This window comes from Salmo salar, chromosome 01 (genome assembly GCF_965601325.2).
Source record: "Salmo salar chromosome 01, fSalSal1, whole genome shotgun sequence".
Lineage (NCBI taxonomy): Eukaryota > Metazoa > Chordata > Actinopteri > Salmoniformes > Salmonidae > Salmo > Salmo salar.
Genome location: NC_138291.1, coordinates 169,796,313 through 169,804,923, shown reverse-complemented (window position 1 = coordinate 169,804,923; position 8,611 = coordinate 169,796,313). Strand labels below are relative to the sequence as shown.

The following is an 8,611-nucleotide window of genomic DNA, read 5'->3' as shown; positions in this document are numbered from 1 at the left end:
TTGCAATGATCATGAGAATGGTGAGAAATCAGCCCAGAACTACACGGGAGTATCTTGTCAATGATCTCAAGGCAGCTGGGACCATAGTCACCAAGAAAACAATTGGTAACACACTACGCCGTGAAGGACTGAAATCCTGCAGCGCCCGCAAGGTCCCCCTGCTCAAGAAAGCACATATACATGCCCGTCTGAAGTTTGCCAATGAACATCTGAATGATTCAGAGGACAACTGGGTGAAAGTGTTGTGGTCAGATGAGACCAAAATGGAGCTCTTTGGCATCAACTCAACTCACCATGTTTGGAGGAGGAGGAATGCTGCCTATGACCCCAAGAACACCATCCCCACCGTCAAACATGGAGGTGGAAACATTATGCTTTGGGGGTGTTTTTCTGCTAAGGGGACAGGACAACTTCACCGCATCAAAGGGACGATGGACGGGGCCATATACCGTCAAATCTTGGGTGAGAACCTCCTTCCCTCAGCCAGGGCATTTAAAATGGGTCGTGGATGGGTATTCCAGCATGACAATGACCCAAAACACACGGCCAAGGCAACAATGGAGTGGCTGAAGAAGAAGCACATTAAGGTCCTGGAGTGGCCTAGCCAGTCTCCAGACCTTAATCCCATAGAAAATCTGTGTAGGGAGCTGAAGGTTTGAGTTGCCAAACGTCAGCCTCGAAACCTTAATGACTTGGAGAAGATCTGCAAAGAGGAGTGGGACAAAATCCCTCCTGAGATGTGTGCAAACCTGGTGGCCAACTACAGGAAACGTCTGACCTCTGTGATTGCAAACAAGGGTTTTGCCACCAAGTACTAAGTCATGTTTTGCAGAGGGGTCAAATACTTATTTCCCTCATTAAAATGCAAATCAATTTATAACATTTTTGACATGCGTTTTTCAGGATTTTTTTGTTTGTTATTCTGTCTCTCACTGTTAAATAAACCTACCATTAAAATTATAGACTGATAATTTCTTTGTCAGTGGGCAAACGTACAAAATCAGCAGGGGATCAAATACTTTTTTCCCTCACTGTATATGAAATATGTGGATATTGAGTGTGTATATGTTACAATTGTTCAATATCAATATGGCTATAATATATACACTTTTTTCAAGAAAGGCAAGTGCTCTTTGCAGACATTAATAGTTTACACAGTCTTCACTTCCAGCTTGGAAAAGTACACCCAAACACACTTCTGGCCAATCTGTTCGACTGAGGGACTTGGAAATCCAAAAAAAACACTTCTTACCCCAGGACACTTTAACTAGTGACTATCAGGGAGAATACAGAAAAAGGAGCCTTCTGTTTCTGGGTAAATCTGATAGATTTATTGACAGGACAAAAAAACAATAAGCTTACGTTTTGGCATGAATCACCTTCATCAGAGCCTGACTCTGGAAAGTCACTAGTTGAATAATATATGCCATTTAGCAGTCGCTTTTATCCAAAGCAACTTATGCGTGTATACATTTTATGTATGGGTGGCCCCGGGAATCAAATCCACAACCCTGGCATTGCTGACGCCATGCTCTACCAACTGAAGTGTGCTGGGATAAGGAATGTTTTGGGGATTTACTTCCTGCTTGTCTACAGTAATTGTTACAGTTGTCCTATAGTTGTTGATGTCCTACTAAGTCCATTATGTTTTCACCTCTACGGTTCATGATATCTCAGCAAACTGTATCATTCTGTGCTGTACCCTACTGTACAACACTATATAGCTAGCCACCCACCTAACAAATGTACTATACCAAACCATAGCTGTCTAGCTACCCTGTCGCATAGCTGTCATATACAGCATCCGTCTATTTATCATCTTATAATGTTACGGAATTGTTCCGTTGGTGCTATGATTGATTAGCCTGGTCCCAGATCTTTTATGTGCTATCATGTCAACTCCTTGTCATGTTTGGCGTGAACAGAATGGTACCCAGGCTAATGATTGGTGCTATCTGCTAACCAAGACCATATCAATGAAACAAATGATTTAGTTTGGGTTGTTTTTACAGTTTATTTGGGTCAGTAGGAGTTGATGTGCTCTTGGCGATAATTGTAATAGTTGTACTTACTTTAATTATGAAATAGGATATATATATTTTTCATACTTTAATAAAATTATTTTATATACCTTGAAAGTGTTGAGTTACGATAATGCAATTTAAAAGGTTATCTTTTTTTCTGGTAATAGCCTACACTCCTTTAGTGTCAATGGTTTATGTTACATACACACAATTACAAATTATACATTTTTTTTTCTCATCCAATTTAATATAGGTAAAAGGGAAAATAAATATATACAATGAATACATTTTTATTAAAATATTGTACAGAAAAGCTAAGATCATTATGTATATTCAAAAGAATTATGCATGGTATTTGTTATGCACGAATGCATGGAATTGATTGTATATTTTCATTCAGAGAGAGAGAGAGAGAAGCCTGTCATAAAGCTATTGACTTGCTGTCAACTGCAAATCATCTTGCATCAAATAACTAGCTATTTCTCATCACTTGGGTAAGTGACATAACTTTATCAAATAACTTCCAATTTCTCAGAAACATCACATCCTCTGGTTCCAGAACCGAAGGTTCACACAACATTTGGTTATGGGTTGCTGAGATTACCTAACTGGATATCTCTTAGGTAGGCCTCATGCACAGCTCTGACTTGTGCCTTCATCAGGATGTGCCTTCTCTCCAAAATCCTCCCTTTAGCTTCAGCTTCTCTAGCTCTGGTCCTGAGCTCATCACGTTGTTGGATTATCAGCGCGAATTGTCTTCTAAAGGTGTTTTTCAGTGCTTGCCGGGATCTCATCACCGCCCGTAGGCGTATGCTGATTGAGGTGAGAGGTTGGCCACAAGAAGAACAGAGAGTGTCACCATGGCCTCTCATAGCACTGTTCTGAGATCCACGAACAGTTCTTATCGGAATAGGCATTTGATACTGTCTAGCCTGTTCACGCAGTTCCTGGAAGAGATCAAAAATAAAGCTAAAAGTTCTACATCTAATTTCAACACAAATAATTGACACAAATTTGGCCTTCGTTGTGTTTAAGGAATGGTCACCCCATTTGTCGTTAGCTTTCAGTATCTGCACAAAAATACAGCCCTGCCCACACATCCTAATCAAGCCAGAAAAGTAAACCTACCTGTATTTGTCTGCTGGCTCGCATTAAGTTGTTTGAGATCTGACCAGATCGTAAAGGGATTTGACCTGGTTGTAAAGCACTGACCCGTGCCCTCAACACAATGGCCTTTCTCTCAAACATCCTCACTTTGGCTTTGGCTTCTCTGTCTCTCCTCTGGTACTCGTCACGTTGCTGGATTGTTATCACTAACTGTCTTCGGAGTCTGTTTTTAAGTTCATCTCGTGAACTCATTTCGGCCATCAGGTGAATGGTGGTGGCGATGGGAGATCCTTCACAAGAACATAGAGCAATCGTGGGACTTCTCATAGCATTGTTGTTCTCAGATTCATGAAGATTATTTCTTGGACTAGGCAGGTTAGGCATTTCCTGGAAAACATCAAAACAAAGAAATTCAGATAAATCTAAACCAAATTTTAACACAAATAATTATGGAGTGTTTAACACACTGACACACTTTAATCTTGATTGAAAAGATAATAGGTGATAACTGTGTATCTGGTGCTAACACTTAGGCCTAGTAGTCTTTTGATTGTCCTTTCCAGCATGGTTTGAGCAACTATGGTAGAAGGATATGTAGGCCAGCCCCGTACTGCTTGGGTAGCTTGGACCTATAGCATGAATCTGTAGTGAAGTAACATTTGAAATACATTTATATTGTTATCCTCTCATGGGGCCTGTGATTACGCAATTATTATGAATAAAGAGAGGGAGAAAGTTCATGGGCTGAAAGGCCATGCCCCAGGAGTCCACGGGGTGTTTAGACAGTGTAGGTATCTCACCACAGCAGGTCAGGAACAAAAGAGAACGACACAATGAGTCTAAGACTCTTTTATAAACATTTGATTTGTTTGGATTCTAAATCTGAGTTGACCAATAGAATAATGTAAAAGCTTCCAATCACACCATCAGACCTATAGGTGTCACGGTCGACGTAAAGATGGGACCAAGGCACAGCGAGAATGTATAGGCTCATCTTCTTTATTCAGATGAAAACCAAAATAAACACTTAATACAACAACGAAAAACAGTCCTGTGAGGCACACAGCTACACACACGGAACAACTACCCACAAATCCCATGGAGAAACCCCCCCCCCCCCCCCCTATTAAATAGGAACTTCAATTAGAGGCAATGAGGAACAGCTGCCTCCAATTGAAGGTCAACCCAATAAACTACACATAGAAATAGAAGACCTAGAAAGAACATAGAAATATACTAACATAGAACATACACAACAAACCCCGAAACACATTAAACAAACACCCCCTGCCACGTCCTGACCAAACTACAATAACAAATAACCTCTTTACTGGTCAGGACGTGACAATAGGCTTTTATCACAACTGCTTCCCAGAGGTGTGACAGCATGGGGGTTGTGGATAGAATTTGCATAGAGTGTTGATAAACATGAGGTCGGGTGTTGGGCCTGCCTACAAATCAGGCAATAGTATGTTTCACAAGGCATGGTCACACCAGAGAGTATTAGCACACAAATAAGCAAAAATAAAGCCAAAATAGGCTTACCTGTAATTGTTGGACATCAAAATTGGTTGGGATGACACCAGGTCGCAAACTGTATCCTGAGTCAACTGCATCAAAGCTGTTGAGCAAATGATGAGTTTTATTACTGCATCACCTTTCAGTCAGCAGCAGATATACTTAAATAGAACAATTTGGTATGGCAACCTCCCCTCAGCAAAGGACTAATTCATGTAACTGTCAGCAGGATAATAGTAAAGAAATATGGTACTTACAAGTGGAATGCTATGCCTCTGCCATTGTCCCTTGCTGCCAAATTCTCACTGGACAATGCGAAGTCCTCAGAAGTTGACATCCTCCTGGTTTGGTCTGTGTCGGTCACTGCAATGAATGTGAAGATTGCAAGGGTTGATTGCTGGTTTATATGGGGTTCTGGATCTAGAGTAGCGGGTGTCTTTCTATAGGTTGTTTCTGTCCTCTTTGTCATTCTATCTTGATGGGGCTGTCTAATGTAAAGAGAGCCGACAATTGAAAGTTGTGACAACATGGTTCACTGCATGCATGTCTGCTGAGGAGGGTGATACTTCAAGACAGAGAGCCATCTGGGAAACATGTTATATTATAATATAAATTGAAGCACATTATTGGTAGGTATTCTATGTTATTTGCTACAAGTAAGTTATGTTTGTGTGCCTAGTTAAATAAAGGTGAAATAAAAAATGGATAAACAAATAAAGTTATGTTGTGAGTGTGCCGGGTTCCCAACCCACCCGAGTGAGTCATAGTACTACTGTAGGCCTAGCACTAGTTATACTACTGCAATTATAAAGTCATAATGAATTGAATTGAATCCTCAACCCAAGGCCACCAATAATAGGTTAGTTGTGTCAGGTACTTTGGGAAAACATTTTACATTACATTTTAGTCATTTAGCAGACGCTCTTATCCAGAGTGACTTACAGAGAAGACCTTGAACACCTATAGGGGTGAGAGGGCCAAGAGACCTGAGGTGGCAGAATGGAGTGCTCGGGTTGGGGTGTAGGGTTTGAGCATAGCTTGAAGGTAGGGAGGGGCAGTTCCTCTTGCTGTTCCGTAGGTAAGCACCATGGTCTTGTGGTGGATGCGAGCTTCAACTGGAAGCCAGTGGAGTGTGTGGAGGAGTGGGATGACATGAGAGAACATGGGAAGGTTGAAAACCAGGCGGGCTGCTGCATTCTGGATAAGTTGCAGGGGTTTGATGGCACAAGCGAGGAGCCCAGCCAACAGCGAGTTGCAGTAGTCCAGACGGGAAAAGACGAGTGCCTGGATTAGGACCTGCGCCACTTCCTGTGTTAGGTAAGGTCTACGGATGGTGCGACCATGAACCTGCAGGAGCAGGCCAGTGCTTTGATGTTTGCAGAGAACAACAGGGTGTTGTCCAGGGTCACTCCAAGGTTATTTGCACTCTGGGATGGCGACACTGTGGAGTTGTCAACTGTGATGGTCTTTGAGCGGGCAGGCCTTCCCCAGGAGGAAGAGCAGTTCCGTCTTGTTTAGGTTGCGCTTGAGATGGTGGGCTGACATACAAGTTGAGATATCTGCCAGGCACGCAGAGATGCGTGTCGCCACCTGGGTGTCAGAAGAGGGGAAGGAGAAAAGAAGCTGAGTGTCATCCGCATAGAAATGATAGGAGAGACCATGAGTATGGATATGACAGAGCCAAGTGACTTGGTGTATAGAAAGAAGAGGAGAGGGCCTAGAACCGAGCCTTGGGGGACACCAGTAGTGAGAGTACATGGTGCAGACAGAGATCCTCTAGGAGAGGCCTGCCAAGTAGGATGCAATCCAGGAGTGTGCAGAGCCTGAGATGCCCAGCCCTGGGAGGGTGAAGAGGAAGATCTGATGGTTCACAGTGTCGAAGTCAGCAAATAGATCTAGGAGGATGAGAACAGAGGAGAGAGTCAGCTTTGGCAATGGGGAGAGCCTCCGTGACACAGAGAAGAGCGGTCTCGGTTGAGTGACCCGTCTTGAAGCCTGACTGGTTAGGGTCAAGAAGATCGTTCTGTGAGAGATAACGAGATAGTTGATCAGAGACAGCACGTTCAAGTGTTTTTGAAAGAAAAGAAAGATGGGATACAGGTCTATAGTTTTTGACATCAGATGAGTCGAGTGTTGGTTTCTTGAGAAGGGGAGCAACTAGGCCATTTGAAGTCAGGGGGGACGCAGCCAGTGGTCAGGGATGAGTTGATGAGGGATTTGAGGAATGAGAGAAGGTCTCCAGAGATGGTCTGGAGAAGGGAGGAGGGGATGGGGTCAAGCGCGCAGGTTGTCGGGCGGCCAGACCTCACTAGTAGCAGGATGTCATCTGGAGAGAGAGGGAAGAAAGAGGTCAAGGTGTAAGGTAGTTGCTAACACAAAACAAACTATGTATCAATATTACGTTCAATGTTAATTTAAAATAATAGGAAACGTTGGTAATTTGATACAGGGGTATAACAAAACATGTTTATATTTCTATGAATAAGATAACAATCATAAGGTGATACGATAGTATATACAATACAAACCATACACATGTTTATATATTTGTATAGAACCACCATGTATTCTGTGGCACCCGGCCAAATGGCCTGCGTCCTGCACGAGTACACACCCAGTCTACTTCTACACATGTGAAACAGTCACTAAATGAATGTGATATGATATAGTTTCATTATCACTAGAAATAATGATAATTTAAGTCACATTTATTACAAATGTATTACATGAGTATGCAAAACTATAGTATGATGAGGTTCGGTATTTTCCGGTAGTCATCGTTACACATTCGGTGCTGCGGTGTATGATGTCACTAGCGACATCCTAAACAGCTCGCTCTACAGCCCAAAACAGCTCGACGCCGTCGACAGCTATTTTATTCCGGGAGGTTTCCACACATTTTTGATCCGGTTCTAGAAAGCTACCCAGGCTAACTGCAAAGTAGAGGTAAGCGTGCACGTGGTGGGTTTCAATAAAAACGGCTTTGGCGTTTACTTACTAGCTATACATAGAGCAATTTTACCATCCTGCTTTTTCTAGTAACGTTAGGTTGTGTGGGATAGCATTTTTGTCACTCACAACTAGCCTCACCCTATATACCTCAGTGGCCTCACCATCCCCCCGCTAACTAAGTTAGCTAGCTACATGCATCTGGGAGATACAAGCCCGACAGCAAAACCACGGAGTTTCTAAACGTACTATACAATATTTGACATAACTTTCAGGGCACCGCCATCTCCTCCCTGGTAAAAAAAACAAGCTTAATTTATAACTTGTTGAAACAGACTTGTATAACCTTATGGAGACTAGCTTTATTAGCTAGCTGAACCAGAAGACATCACTGGCTTGTCAGCTTGCTAGCAAGTTAGCTAAGCTTCCTTGCGTTGACTTTGACAGAGCGAGCCCACACAACGTCGCGACCCATTCTACAGCAAAATGTGCAGCTTATAAATGTTTATAAATCAAATACCCATTTATACATATGGTATGTAATTGAATATAACCTTAGTATATACATTATTTTAATCAATTGTTATTTATTGTCTGTTGTCGACGGAAGACATATTTGTGTCGGCTATAGGCGAAGGACCCGCCCAGCATCAATGCCAGACAGTTGGAATGCCATTGAATATATTGGCATCATCTGCTGGTCTAGCCAGCCAAAGCGTTTGTAAATAGCAGCAATACTGCGTAGTGGCAAATATTTACATACTTCTAAAATACGGCTTTAAGAATATCCTAAACTAATCTTTCTCATGGTAAGCAGAAAGCAGCTGGCTGGCTGTTCATTGTTTTAGTAATTCGGCCATTGGATGGTGTCGATGGCCTTTGTCGATTTGTCTTTCACCTCGCTTTCAATGCATTTTGATGGTTTTCACATTGGGTGGTGGTATTACTAGCCTTTGTATACCTAATCCTTTCTGATTATAATTGTCTTGATGGTGTGGTAAACTTATTGCACT

General features: G+C 42.3%; 1 protein-coding gene and 1 long non-coding RNA gene across 3 annotated transcripts in view; one reads left to right on the top strand and one right to left on the bottom strand.

Moving 5' to 3' along the window:
• Positions 1-2,000: 2,000 nt before the first annotated feature.
• LOC106570677 (uncharacterized) lies at positions 2,001-7,361 on the bottom strand. 2 transcript variants are annotated; one of them, XR_014378907.1, is made up of 5 exons: positions 5,592-7,361; positions 4,907-5,012; positions 4,677-4,752; positions 3,153-3,518; positions 2,001-2,971 (listed from the first exon to the last, which is right to left on the bottom strand). It is a non-coding gene; the product is annotated as an uncharacterized LOC106570677 (long non-coding RNA). The 2 variants fall into 2 exon arrangements; XR_014378906.1 differs by having other exon boundaries at positions 4,907-7,361.
• Positions 7,362-7,456: 95 nt separating this feature from the next.
• The window catches only part of sptan1 (spectrin alpha, non-erythrocytic 1), a 55,106-nt gene continuing 53,951 nt past the window's right edge, over positions 7,457-8,611 (top strand). Inside the window, exon 1 of the mRNA XM_014142961.3 lies at positions 7,457-7,595. The gene's annotated coding sequence lies outside the window, so the exon portion shown is untranslated. The remainder of the gene's footprint in view (positions 7,596-8,611) is intronic.